Consider the following 15,197-nt stretch of genomic DNA (forward strand, 5'->3'; position numbering starts at 1 on the left):
CTTGTACAACTTCAACATAACATCCCAACTCCTGTACTCAATGCCCTGATTTATGAAGGCCAATGTGCCAAAAGCTCTCCTTTTGACCCTATTTACCTGTGACGCCACTTTCAGGGAACTATGGACCTGTATTCCCAGGTCCCTTTGTTCTACCGCACACCTCAGAGCTCTACAATTCACTGTGTAAGTCTTACCCTGGTTTGTCCTCCCAAAGTGCAACACCTCACACTTGTCTGCATTAAATTCCATCTGCCATTTTTCAGCCCATTTTCCCAGCTGGTCCAGATCAATTTGCAAGCTTTGATAACCTTCCTCGCTGTCCACTACGACCCCAATCTTGGTGTCATCTGAAAATTTGCTGATCCAGTTTACCACATTATCATCTAAATCATCAATATAGATGATAAACAACAACAGACCCAGCACTGATCCCTGCAGCTCACCACTAGTCACAGGCCTCTAGTCAGAGAGACAACCATCTACTATCCTTCTCTGGCTTCTCCCACTAAGTTAACGTTGAATCCAATTCACTACCTCATCCTGAATGCCAAGTGACTTAACCTCTAGACCAGCCTCCCATGCGGGACTCTGTCAAAGGCCTTGCTAAAGTCCATGTAGACAACGTCCACCGCCTATCCTTCATCAACCTTCTTGGTAACCTCCTCAAAGACCTCTGTAAGATTGGTTAGACATGACCTGCCATGCATGTTGACTATTCCCTAATCAGGCCCTGTCTATCCAAATACTTAAATATCCTGTCCCTCAGAATACCTTCCAATAATTTAACATGACTGACATCTGGATCACCAGCCTATAATTTCCCAGCTTATTCTTAGAGCCTTTCTTAAACAACGGAACAACATTAGCTATCCTCCAGTCCTCCGGCACCTCACCCGTGGCTAAGGACATTTTAAATATCTCTGCCAGGGCCCCTGCAATTTCTGCACTAGCTTCCCACAAGGTCCAAGGAGATACCTCGTTAGGCCCTGGAGATTTAGTCACCTTCATTCGCCTCAAGACAGCCAGCACCTCCTCCTCCGTAATCCAGATACAGTCCATGACCTCACTACTCTTTTGCCTCAGTTCTATAGTCTCTGTGTCTGTCTCCCGAGTAAACACAGATGCAAAAAATCCATTTAAAATCTCCCCCATCTCTTTCAGTTCCATGCATTGATGACCACGCTGATCTTCAAGAGGACCAATTTTGTCCCTTGCTATCCTTTAGCTCTTGATATCGCTATAGAAACCCTTGGGATTCTCTTTCACCCTGTCTGCCAGAGCAACCTCATGTCCTCTTTTTGCCCTCCTGATTTCTCTCTCAAGTGTTCTCTTGCATTTCTTATACTCCTCAAGCACCTCATTTGATCCTAACTGCCTGTACCTGACATGCACCTCCTCCTTTTTCTTTACCAGGGCCTCAATATCCCTCGATAACCAAGGTTCCCTAAACCTATTGGCCTTGCCTTTTATTCTAACAGGAACATACAGATTCTGTGCTCTCAATATTTCACTTCTGAAAGCCTCCCACTTACCAAGCATCTCTTTGCCGGAAAACAACCGATCCCAATGCGCGCCTGCCCGATCCCTTCTGATGCCATCAAAATCGGCCTTCCTCCAGTTTAGAATCTTAACCCTAGGACCAGTCATATCCTTCTCCATGATTATCTTGAAACTCATGAATTATGATCACTAGATCCAAAATGTTTCCCTACACTCACTTCTGTCACCTGCCCCGTCTCATTCCCTAAGAGGAGATCCAGTATCGCATTCTCTCTAGTTGGGACCTCTACCGATCACTGACTTATCTGTAGTGGAAATGTGTTGTTTTACAGCAGCAGTACGGTGCAAAGACATAAAATTATTATAAATTACAAAATAAATAAATAGTGAAAAAAAGGAATAATGAGGTAGTGTTCACGGGTTCATGGACCGTTCAGAAATCTGATGGCGGAGGGGAAGAAGCTGCTCCTGAATCGTTGAGTGTGGGTCTTCAGGCTCCTGTACCTCCTCCCCAATGGTAGTAACAAGAAGAGGGCATGTCCTGGGTGGTGAGGATCCTTAGTGATGGATGATCTGCTGCCTAAACACATATCCAGGGCTTTGTCACCAGCTCAACCATTCAAACACACTCCAGGGCTGGTCTCTCACCACAAATCACATCTGGCATTGACAGAAGATTAGCAGGCTAACAGCAAACAGTAGGCACAAATGGGCCTTTTCTGGTTAGTGAGATGCAACAAGAGGTGTGCTATAGGGATGGGTGCTGGGGCTGAGGGTTTTTACAACGTGTATATAATTGGTTGAATTTGCCAAAGGTGCAGCTCTGATCCCATCCCCACAACCACGTGGCAAACCATTTTGTTCCAGCCCCCACCTACTGTAGCTGCTAAATTTGCTGATCTCACACACGCACACACACCCGCACACACACACACACACTGACACACACACACACACATACACACACACACACAGACGCACTGACACACACACACACACACACAGACGCACTCACAAACACACAGAGACGCACTGACACACACACACACACATACACAATGGAAGGAAGTTGTGAAAAGGATGCAATGCGGCTACAAACTGGAGGTACAGAGAGGTTAAATCATAGAGTTATACAGCATGGAAACAGGCCATTCAGCCCAACTCTTCCATGCTGACTGTGTTGCCCAGTGAGCTAGTCCCATCTGCCCACGTTTGGCCCATAGCCCTCTATACCTCTCCTATCCATGTACTTATCTAGATGGCTTTTAAACATCACTAATGTGCCCGCTTCAACCATTATTTCTGGCAGCTCATTCCAAATACGCACCACCCTTTGTGTGAAGAAGCTGCCCCTGATGTCCCCTCTAAATCTCTCACCTCTGATCTTAAACCTATGCTCTCTTGTTTTTAGCTCCCCCTCCCTGGGAAAAAGACTGTGTGTTTTCACCCTGTCTATGCCCCTTATGATCTTATACACCTCTATCAGGTCACCCCTCAATCTCCTACATTCCAGGGAATAAAGTCCTAGTCTACACAACCTCTCCTTGTAACTCAGGCCCCCAAGTCCAGGCAACATCCTGGTAAATTTTTTCTGCACTCTTTCTAGTTTAATAACATCTTTCCTAACACAGGGTGACCAAAACTGTACACACTGCTCCAAAGGTGGTCTCACCAATGTCTTACATAACTGTAACATAAATCTCTCTATTTCAGGGGTGAAAGGTTACCAGGCATAAGTGGAGATGCAAGTGAGGTTTTTCTAAGTTTAGCTTCTAACATTTCCCTGATTACAGACGTTAAACTAACTGGTTCGTAGTTTACACCATAAGATATAAGAGCAGAATTAGACCATTCGGCCCATTGAGTCTGCTCTGCCGTTCAATCACGGCTGATTTTTTTTCAACCCCATTCTCCCACCTTCTCCCTGTAACCCTTAACCCCCTCACCAATCAAGAACCTATCAACCTCTGCCTTAAATACACCCAATGACTTGGCCTCCACAGCCCTCTGTGGCAATGAATTCCACAGATTCACCACCCCATGGCTGAAGAAATTCCTCCTCATCTTAGTTCTAAAGGGTGTCGCTTAATTCTGAGGCTGTGCCCTCGGATCCTGAACTCTCCCACTAATGGAAACATCCTATCCATGTCCATTCTATCCAGGCCTTTCTGTATTCAGTCTTTCAATGAGATCCCCCCCTCATCCTTCTGAACTCCACTGAGTACAGGCACAGAGACATCAGACGCTCCTCATACATTTCTGCTTTCTGTCTCTCTCCCTTATTGAACAAAGGAGTTAAATTTGCTTTCTGGGATCTAGGGAATTTTGGAAAATTAAAACTAACACCTAAACTCTGGAAACACAAGAGACTGCAATGCTGGACTCTGGAGCAACAGTCCAGATGAAGGGTCTTGACCCGAAACGTCAACTGTCCATTTCCCTCCGCAGATGCTGCCTGACCCGCTGAGTTCCTCCAGCACTGTGTGTTGCCACATAAACTCTCTGACTCATCACTCCAGGACCCAGAGACCTGTCAGCCCACATCTCCAACAAGCTTCTCAAAACTACTGCTCCAGTGACTGTAATTTTCCTGAGTTCCTCCCTCCCTTCTAAATCCTGATCTGGGATGATAGTGAAAGCTGATGTAGAATAATAATTTAATTCATCTTCCACCTCCTTGTTTTCCATTACCAATTCTCCAGACTCCCCTCCTGGAGGAACAACACACTTTGTTTTAAAGACCTCTACTGGGACACCACTCAGCTTTTTTTTCTCAATTGAAAAGGGACCCAACATTGAAAGTTAGGGAAGTTATAGCCAACTATATTGATGCTTGGTTAGACCACACTTGGCTTCTCTGAGCTCAGTGTGAATCTGATGTAGAGTCCTTGAGCAACAGTGCAGAGCAAATAAAGGCTAACTGAACACCAGAGGGACATCTTCCCACTGTAAGGCAATTCTAATGTCAGTTAACTAAAGGGCAATGAGCTTGGAAGTGGATTCTTTCTTCTAAACTGCATATATCCATTATCTTTCCAAACGAAATTAGTGTTGGAAATAGCTGAACCCTGCTGCAAAATTGTTCATGCATTCTGTGTAAAATGAACCAGTGTGATTTATGACTGTAGTACCAGAGTGCCTCCTGGTGCATCACATCAAAGGCAGAAAACACTTCATGGCGCACACACAAGGACAGAGTTCCCTTTGCCTGTGGCTGGCTGCCTGTCACTTACCTCTGGTCAACAAGAGAAACAACGGACTGCAGATGCTGGAATCTGGATGAAAAACACGACGATGCTGGAGGAACTCAGCAGGCCAGGCAGCATCCGTGGAGAAAAGCAGGCGGTCAACGTTTCGGGACAGGACCGTTTCGCAGAACACCTGCGCTCCGTCCGTAACCGCGACCTGCATCTCCCCGTCGCCGGTCACTTCAACTCCCCCTCCCACACTGTCACTGAGATGTCAGTCCTCGGCCTCCTCCACTGCCAGGAGAAGTCCAAGCGCAAACTGGAGGAACAGCACCTCATTTTCCGTCTGGGAACCTCGCAGCCCAACGGCATGAACGTTGAATTCTCCCACTTCAGGTAATCCCCACCCCACTTCCCCACATCCCCCCCCGCACCCCCCACCATGCTTCTCCTCTTCTCCCTTCACCTAGCCTCTTTTTTTCTACCTGTGTTTTCCTCTCTCCTTCCCTCTGACCCATCCCCCGGTGGATCTGCTCTCCCCTCCTCCCCCACACCTGCCCATCACCATCTCTTACCTGCATCTACCTGTCACCACCCTGTTCCCACCCCACCTCCCCTCTTTTGTCCACCGCTCACTGCTCTGCTTTTCCCTCCTATATGTCGGGCTTCCCCTTTTCCTATCTTCAGTCCTGAAGAAGGGTCCTGACCCGCAACGTTGACCGCCTGCTTTTCTCCACGGACACTGCCTGGCCTGATGAGTTCCTCCAGCATCATCGTGTTTTTCACCTCTGGTCAACAATATTGTTTCAGTAGATAGCAGGCAGCCACGTAGTCTTCTGACCACAGAGGATAATTAATGAGTCCAATTTTAAGTTAATATCAACCATGAGTTGAGATTTTCTAATCTATCTGTGTTAACTGGTGGCTCTAGGGCTCATTGAGGTAACTCTCCCCGCAAGAGTTTCATATGGCGGAAATGTTGCTTATATTTCTCCATCCCCACATTCCGTGGCTCCGCCTCAGTTGTTGTGCCTTTCATACCATAAGCAATGGAACTCCCCCCCTCCCTCCCCCCACCCTGTACCTTTCCACCTATCCCCCCTTTGATGGAAGTTCCTTAAAACCCAGCACTTTGACTGAGTTTCTATGGTCACTGGTCCCAATATCTCCTTACGTACCTCAATGGCAATTTCTGTGAAGTACCTGGCAACGTTCTAGTACCTTGGGAGTGCTATTTAATGAAAGTTCTTATTATAACACTGCTGGAACCCTAGAACTTGCTCACCTTCCAGCTAGCTGAATCTATGTACAGTCATAGAGATTCCGTTGGGACTATGACACAAGCAGGAGATGTCCTCAGGGAAATTTTCCATCCAATGAAGCAAATAGTTGGGAAATAGTTACACTTTGAGTATTGGTGGCAGATGTCAAACGTGACCCAGTGGGTGGCAGCAACCGCTGTGGCCCAGGCGTTTGAGGGTTGAAGTTGTACTCAAGGGTGTTCAGCCCATGATCCACTCCCAAATGACATCTCCCAGTGAAGCACTGACGAAATGCTGCTCTTTCAGGTGTCACCTTTCAAACGGGGCAACACACCAAGGTCCAGGCTCCCCTCTCAGGTGGGAGTTAAAGGTCCTGTGAAACTATTTCAAAATCAAGAGAGTATAGGGAGTTGTTCCCAGTGCCTTGAGCAAATATTTGCCTCTTATTATTGTAACAGAAGTACCCAGCTTAAACTGGCCCTGCATTTTGTTGCTATCTGTGAGCAAGGCCATGTGTAAGAATTTTAAAGTTGGGCCCTTCCCAGGATGAGAGCCAGTCTGTGGTGGTGAGTGAATGGGTCAGGGTGCCAGTTAGGACATGGTCCCCAGAGCTTTGGATGTCCTCAGGTGAGTAACTGTCCACTACGTTCACTGCTGGGAATTTCCAGCTCACGATAGCTAAGAAAAGTTCATCTGCTTTTAAAAGACATTTGGACAGGTACATGGATAGGAGGGATTAGAGGGATATGGGCCAGACACGGGTAAATAGGACTAACTTGTGGGCACCATGGTCAGCATGGATGAGTTGGGCTGAAGGGCCTCTTTCCATGCTGTATCACTCTATGACTCTATGCCTGAAGTCCAAAGAATGATAGATTACTGTTGGTACTTTATCACTAACTATTCTTAACAACTCTTTCCACATCAGCTTTAGATATCGAAGACATCCAGATGCCTAAAACCAGGTTTGAGGCAAATGAAGGCGATCGGCTCCTCATCCCATGTTCCTTCAGAGCGGATGAAGCCATCCAATCCAACAATCTGCGATTGGAATGGGGAGTCATTGGAGAGCCCAGCAGTTACTACCGACCCATTTACCGAGTGGTAGGCTCTGTGCTGGAGCCTGTCATTGAGCCTAACCCATATGAAGGCCGTGCTCAAATGTTTATCTCACTTATTCCCAAGGGGAACTGTTCGCTGGTGCTCCAGCCCGTTTTAGCCAGTGATTCTGGACAGTATGAGTTGAGGTTGTACTCTGAGGGTGAGATGATGGTGAACGGACAAAAAGTTGTGGTCGTCGTCCACGATGGAAAAGGTGAGACCTAAAATGGCCAAGCCCAGCCTCTGGCAGAGGATATCCAATTCTGACGGTTTACCAGCCACTAAAAATGTAATTAATCAAATTGTTTCCATGTGGCAAGCAATATTGCCACAAAATGCAATAACAATGTTCATGAATTCTTTAGCAGCTTTTGCATTTTGCTCTGTGGTGATTTTGCTATCTAGATATTGTAAAGAATTGGTTTAGTAATCTTTATGTTGTTTCTGCTGAATGGAGGAGAGGTGTTGCCTGGGACACTGGGGAGATCTCCCCTCCTTGTCCCCATGTTACATTGCACTGAGAGGGTTGGTGGGACCTTGGTGTAACAGTTCATCTGAAAGGTGGTACCTGTAACAGTGCAGCACTTCCCTTGGTACTTGACCGGGAAGTTCAGCCTAGGTCATAGAACAGTACAGCACAGGAACAGGCCCTTCAGCCCACCATGTCTGTGCTGACCATGATGCCAATTTAAACTGCATATCTGCCTGCATGAGGTCTATTCCCTGTATAAATGCCTCTTAAACGTTGCTATTGTATCTTACCTTGGCAACATGTCCCAGGCACCCACCACTCTCTGTAAAAAAAAACTTGCCTGGTAAACCTCCTTTACTCCTTCCCCCTCTCACCTCAAACCTATGCCCTCTAGTGTTTGACACTTTCACCCTGGGAAAGGCTCTGACTGTCTCCCCTGTCTATGCCTCTCATAATTGTATCTACTTCTATCATAGGCTCAAGTCTCTGGAGTGGGATTTGAACCCACAACCTTCAGTGGTGAGAGTGGTCGCCACTGAGCCTGATCATAGCCTAGACTTGCTCAAATTCAGCATCACTCCGCACCTACACTAGTCAATCCCTCTCCTTAAAAGCTCAGCCAAGATTTCTTTACAAGCTGAGTCGGCTTACTAAAGTTGGCAGATCTTGGTCCAACACTGATTCCCATCACCAGGTACAGGACGCTACTAACGCTGTGCAGATAGTAAGAAGCAGGAGCAGAGGAGGCCATTCAGCCCTTCAGTGCATTCAGTAACCTCATGGCTACTCCTTCAGCTCAATCCATTTTATGACAGTTCTCCACACCCCACCATTTTGTAAATGGCGCACATTAGAACAGCAGTGATGGAGGGAAGGAGTGTTTGGGGTGATGGTTGGGGAGCTACTCTCTTGGATTGTGTTGAGGTTTGGAGTCACACACGTTAAGACAGGTGGAGAGTGTTCCATCACACACCTGATTCATGCCTTGCAGATGGGAGAAAGACCTTGAAGAATCAGGAGGTGAGGCCCTAGCTGCAAGAAACCCAGACAGATGCTTAGTGGGCGTGTGTTCATGGGGTGAGATTACTTGGATGGTTCCCTCAAAGAATCAGAAATAGGAGGATGGGCAGAGTAGCCTCCTCCTGTGCTGTGTCATTCTATGGGTCTGGTGCGAATGAAGAGCTCATTGAGATTAACATTAGTGAAAGGAGAAATGAATGGGACTGGAACCCCCAGGACCTGATGGCCTGCATCTCAGGGTTTTGGAAGAGGTGACGATGGACATAATGGATGCACTGGTTGTCATCTTCCAAAGATTCCATACACCCGGGACAGGAAGTTAGCAAATGCAGCCCCACTATTGAAGCACAGAGAGACAGAGGAAATGAGGAACTACAGACCAGTAGAAATGCTGGAATTTATTATTAAGGAATTGGTAAAGGGCACTTGGAAATTAATAATAGATTTGGGCAAAGTCAACATGGATTTATGAAAGGGGAATAATGTTTGACAGATTTTGTTAGAATTTTTGGAGGACGTAACTGGCAGATTAGATAAGGTGGAACTAATTGATGTGATGTATTGAGACTTTCTAAAGATCTTCAATAAAGTGTCACACAAATGAAGAGTAAAGAAAATTAGGGTGCACGGCATCGACGCTACTAGCATTGAGTGGCGATTGGTTATCAGAGGAAGAAACAGTTCATTTTCTAACTGGGAGACTGTAACCAGTGGTCACCTCAGGGACTGATGTTAGGGCCCCAGCTGTGCACAATCAACATCAATGGTTTGTAGTATTTCAATGTCTCCTGATGATACTGAGATGCTGGGTGGCAGTGTGGGATGTGAGGAGGGATATGGATAGGTTAAATGAATAGGCAAGGACATGCAAATGGAATATAATGTGGAGATATGTGAGGTCATCCACTTTGGTAGAAAGCATGGAAAAACAGAGTATTTTTTAAACGATGATAGGTTGCAAGGTGTTGGTGTTCTGAAGGGTCTAGGTGTCCTTAAGCACGAATCACTGAAAATAATCTGCAGATTCAGGGAGTCATTAGGAAGGTCAACGATATGTTGTCCTTTATTGAAAGAAGATTTGAGTACAAGAGAAGCGACATCTTGATCCATTTATGTAGGGCTCCATGAGACTGCATTTGGAATACTGGGTCTGGGTCTCCCCACCTAAGCACACAAGGAACACCACAAAGGTTCACCAGATGGATTCCTGAGACAGAGGGATTATTCTATGAGGAGAGAAAACAGAGCAATGGGAGAAATAGTGATTGAAACGTGGCATTTTTTCAGGCTTGGGAGGGGAGGTGTGGGGATGATGTGTCCTCGCACTGGAGTGTTTAGAACCGGGGTGACTGTCTCAAAAAATAGCGGTCTGCCATTCCAACAGAAATATGAAGAAATTTCTTCACCCAGAGGATGGTGAATCTTTTTAATTCTCTACCCAAGAGGGCTGTGGACTGAGTATATTCAAGGCAGACAACAACAGATTTCTGGATAGTTGGGAGCTGGGTGACACAGTGTTAGTGCATGAAAGTGGCACTGGGGAGGAAGGTCGGCCATGGTCCTACTGAACCATGCAGCAACACGAGGGGCAGAATGGCCTACTCCTGTTCTATTCCTTATGATTGATTATGCCTTACAATAACCTATCCCTTTGATTATGTTGTGTAGATGCAACGTCAGGTTTGCTAAAAGCAACAAAGAAGACAACTGCATCCGTAAAGGAGAGAATGTCGGAAGAGGTTAATTTGGAGTCGTGCGAAGAATTTGCGAACTTTGACAAGCGCTTGATGACTTTAACAAAGGGAATAAAATCTGTGTCCACAAATACTGGTGTGTCAACCCTGGGCCTGGAGATCATTGCAGGAGTTGTGACTGGGATCCTCCTGGTGGGGACAGTGGCTGGTGTCGTGCTGTGGTATGTACAAGATGGTAGGAGAAGTCAGGGCTTCCAAACTGCTGCCTCCAAATAGCCTTTTCCTCCTCATTTCTAATGTTTTTATAACTATAGATGTGAACTAAATAAAATCAAAATAACATAGAAATTCTTTAAAGAGAGACAAGAGACAGCAGGTGCTGAAGTCTAGAGCAAAGGTTAGGATACTGTCTCCAAACTCCACCCCCTTCCCTTCCCCTACCTGGGACAACCTGCCTGTCATCTTACACCCCTCCCAGGTCCACCAATCACCTCGGGCTCCTGTCTCACCTCTCCCCCTCTCCCCTTTTCACCGGCCATCTCCCCTCTCCACTCTCAGTCCTGATGCAGGTTTCGACCCGAAACGTCAACAATTCTTTCCCCCCCACAGATGCTGCTCGACCCACTGAGTCCTCTGGCAGACTGTTTGTTGCTGTATATAAATTATTTCATTTTTTTTTCCTTCCTGCAATTATCACAAGATTTAAATCCTGCAGAGTTCAGAGCTAGCCTACCATAGATATCAGAGTGCTCCAGGAAGATTGCTGGCATTCCTCTGTTTATGTATAATTCTCCCTGAGACTTTATATCTGAGTTGTTGTATAAAGGAAGGTTGGACAGCCTAGGATTGTATCTGCTGGGGTTAAGAAGGGTGAAAGGGGACTTGACTGAAAGATTTAAATCTACCTCTCCATCCATCAACCATCTTGAAAGGACAGGGCGCTTTGGACTCCAGAACAAGCTCCAGTCTCTGTTGACTCACCGTCAAAGATTTAGGCTTTGCTTCCAAGCACTCTCTGCTGTTACAAACCTCACTTGCTTTGCAAGGTGTGGAAGATGTGAAATCTTGACCCACAAGGAACATAAGGAGAGAGAAAAGCCACGCAGCTTGTTGAGCACAAACTGCCATTCTGTCAGATCCCGGCTCATTCGAATCCCAGCCCTTCACTCCGATCAGTAATCAGTCACCACCTCCGTCCACACCAGCCATGCAACAGTCACTTCACAAAAGCACGTGTCACTCCAGCTTTTAATCAACAGATAGCAAACAGGAGTATAAAAAGGCAGGAAAGGCGAACATTAATCCATTCTTGTTTCCCAGGTTTAACTGTTTTAACAAATCGATCACTGAGATTTCCCTGGTGTTTGAGTGCAGCAAAGAATCCAGTCTTTGTTCTGTCTCATCTGGTAATTCTTCAACACCAAATCTCCATGGTAACCATCCAATGTTTAAGTCTACATTGGGTGTAATGTTCCTTGAAAGATCATGCCTCATCTGTGGTATAAAACATTAGCAGTTCAGAGGAGGTTTTCTGGACTCATACCTGCAATAGGTGAGTTGCCTTGTTACAGAAGGTTGGACAGGGTCGGCTTGCATCAGCTTAGAACATAGAACACTACAGCATGGTACAGGCTCTTCAGCCCACGATGTTGTGCCAACATTTTATCCTGCTCTAAGATCTATCTAATCCTTCCCTCCCACATAGCCCCCCCCCATTTTTCTATCATTCATGTGTCTATCTGAGAGTCTCTTACATGTCCCTAATGTATCTGCCCCCACAACCTCTGCCGGCAGTGCGTTCCACGCACCCACCACTCTCTGTGTAAAAAACTTACCCCGACATCCCCCTTATACCTTCCTCCAATCACCTTAAAATTATGTCCCCTCATGTTAGCCATTTTCACCCTGGGAAAAAGTCTCTGACCGTTCACTCGATCTATGCTTCTTATCATCTTGTACACCTCTATCAAGTCACCTCTCATCCTCCTCCTCTCCAAAGAGAAAAGCCCTCGCTCGCTCAACCTCTCCTCATAAAGACATGCTCTCCAATCCAGGCAGCATCCTGGTAACTCTCCTCTGCACCCTCTCTAAAGCTTCCACATCCTTCCTATAATGAGGTGACCAGAACTGAACACAATACTCCAAGCGTGGTCTGACCAGAGTTCTATAGAGCTGCAACAGGCTTTTATCTCTGAAAGTGGCAACACAGGTAGATAGGGTGGTGAAGAAGGCATACGGCATGCTTGCCTTCATAGGTCAGGATGTAGAATGTAAAAGTTGTCGAATCATGTTGCAACTTTACAAAATAGTGGTTAGGCCACACTTGGAGTATTGTGTGCAATTCTGGTCGCCCACTGTAGGAAGGATGTGGTTACGCTGGTGAGGGTGCAGGGGAGCTTCACCAGGATGTTGCCTGGATCGGAGGATGTTAGTTATGGGGAGAGATTGCGTAGGCTGGAGTTATTCTCACTGGAACACTGGAGGCTGGGAGGTGACCTTATAGAGGTTTATAAAGTTATGAGGGGCACAGATAGGTGGGGTAGATAATCAAAATCTTTTCCCTGTAGTAAGGGTGTCAAAAACAAGAGGGCGTAGGTTTAGGGTGAGAGGTAGAAGTTTTAAAGGGGACCCGAGGGGTAAGGAGTGGATCTCACTGCCAGGAGGGGTGGTGGAATCAGATGCAATCACTGCGCTTAAGAGGCATTTGAATAGGCAAGTCATGGAAGGAATCAGACCTAATGCGGGCAAATGGGAGTGGCATAGATGGGCAAAAAGGTCGGCATGGACATGGTGGGCTGAAGGGCCCCTTCCTGTGCTGTACAACTCTGTGACTCTAGGGCTCTAGGATCCCATTACATGGCGGAGCAGGCACGAGGCACTGCGAGATCTGCTCCTGATCCTGACTTGCATGTTCATAGCAGAATCTATTGAAATCTTCCTATTGTAAAAAGGAGCCAGAAGTGAAAAAAAGAGAACTGGGAGGGTCTGCTGACCAGGAGAGATTGAACAGATGGGCTGCTCTCTGGAGAAGGCAGAGAGGTGACCTGCCAGGGATCTGTAAGACTGGAGGGGGATTGATGGACTGGACATGGAGATATCTCCCTTTGTAAAGAGGACCAAGACCAGACTGTAAACCAAGGACAAACACTAGTGGAACAGTAGAGAATTCAGGGGAATTGTCCTTACCTGGAGAGTGGTGAGAAGGTGGAACTTGGTCCCACAAGGGGTGACTCAAACATGGATGTACTGAGAGGGAAGCTGGTATTGGTACTGGTTTATTATTATCATGTCCCAAGGTGCAGTGAAAAACTTGTCTTGCATACTAATACAGATTCAGCACACAGTGCATTGAGGTAGTACAGGGTAAAACAATAACAGAATACAGAGTAAAGTGTCACAGCTACAGGGAAGTGCAGTGCAGGTAGACAGTAAGGTGCAAGGTCACAACAAGGTGGATTGTGAGGTCAGGGTCCATTTCATCGTATAAGGGAACAGTTCAATAGTCTTATCACAGTAGGATAGAAGCTGTCCTTGAGCCTGGTGGTACGTGCCCTCAGGCTCCTGTATCTTCTGCCTGCTCGGAGAGGAGAGAGGAGAGAATGACTGGGTGGGTGGGGCTTTGCTGGCTGCTTCACCAAGGCAGCAAGAGGTATAGACAAGAGTCCATGGAGGGGAGGCTGGTTTCTGTCATGTGCTGGGCTGTATCCAGATAGGATACATTCTATGGTGCATCGATAAAAGTTGGTGAGTGTCAAAGGGGACATGCCAAATTTCTTTAGCCTCCTGAGGAAGTAGAGGCGCTGGTGAGCTTTCTTGGCCGTGCTGTCTACATGATTTGACTAGGACAGGCTGTTGGTGATGTCCACTCCATGGAACTTGAGGCTCTCAACCCTCTCGGCCTCAGCGCCATTGATGTAGACAGGTGCATGTACACTGCCCCCTTTCCTGAAGTCAATGACCAACTCTGTTGTTTTGCTGACATTGAGGGAAAGGTTGTTGCCTTGACACCATGTCACTGAGCTCTCCATCTCCTTCCTGTACTCCAACTCATCACAGTTTGAGATACGGCCCACTACGGTGGTATCATCTGCAAATTTATAGATGGAGTTAGAGCAGAACCTGGCTACGCAGTCCTGAGTGTATAGGGAGTAGAGTAGAGGGCTGAGGAGGCAGCCTTGAGGGGCACCAGTGTTGAGAATAATCATATCGGAGGACAAACAAATCAGAGAGAAAGAGGCATGAGGTGAGAGGAAGGCGACTAACGTGGGGCGTAAACACCAGCTGGGTTGAATGGCCTGATTCTGTGCTGTCAATAGCAAAGGAAACAAATCAGAATCAGAATCAAACTAAAATATCCGGCAGGCTGTACAATAGGAAGGTGTTTAACCGGATGGGAAACCACTATTAGGGGAGATCTGAGATACTGGGACATTTCCAATGATTTATTGAGCTTTTGAACATTTTAAAGAGGTTAAGTGTGGAGATTAAGTGTGTGGCTGAGGTGTGTGGTATTACCATTGGTGCAAAGAATACCCTGCAGGGGGTGGTGAGGAAGAGACTATTAGGTCATTTAATGGAAAATTGGTTAAATATTTGCATTAGATCAATGTAGGGAGATCACAGCACTGGGTGAAGCTTTGGACACTCTGTGCAGACCATGTGCTCCTGAGGTAGGGTGAAGCTGTGGAGGTCGATGGTTCTCGACTTCAAGCTTCCCTTTCCTGGTTTCGTCTCCTCTCCACTGACGTCTCTTCTCCTCCACATTGTCCTTCTCCCAGTTTTATCTCAATGCTGATAGGGGATCCCACGTAACATAGAACATCGAACAGTACAGCACAGAACAGTCCCTTTGGCCCACAGTGTTGTGCCAAACTAATGCCTAACTAAACTAATTCCTTCTGCCTACATGAGGCCCATATCCCTCCATTCTCTGCACATTCATGTGCCTAAGAGCCTCTAT

This window comes from Pristis pectinata, chromosome 17, assembly GCF_009764475.1.
Source record: "Pristis pectinata isolate sPriPec2 chromosome 17, sPriPec2.1.pri, whole genome shotgun sequence".
Taxonomy (NCBI): Eukaryota; Metazoa; Chordata; class Chondrichthyes; order Rhinopristiformes; family Pristidae; genus Pristis; species Pristis pectinata.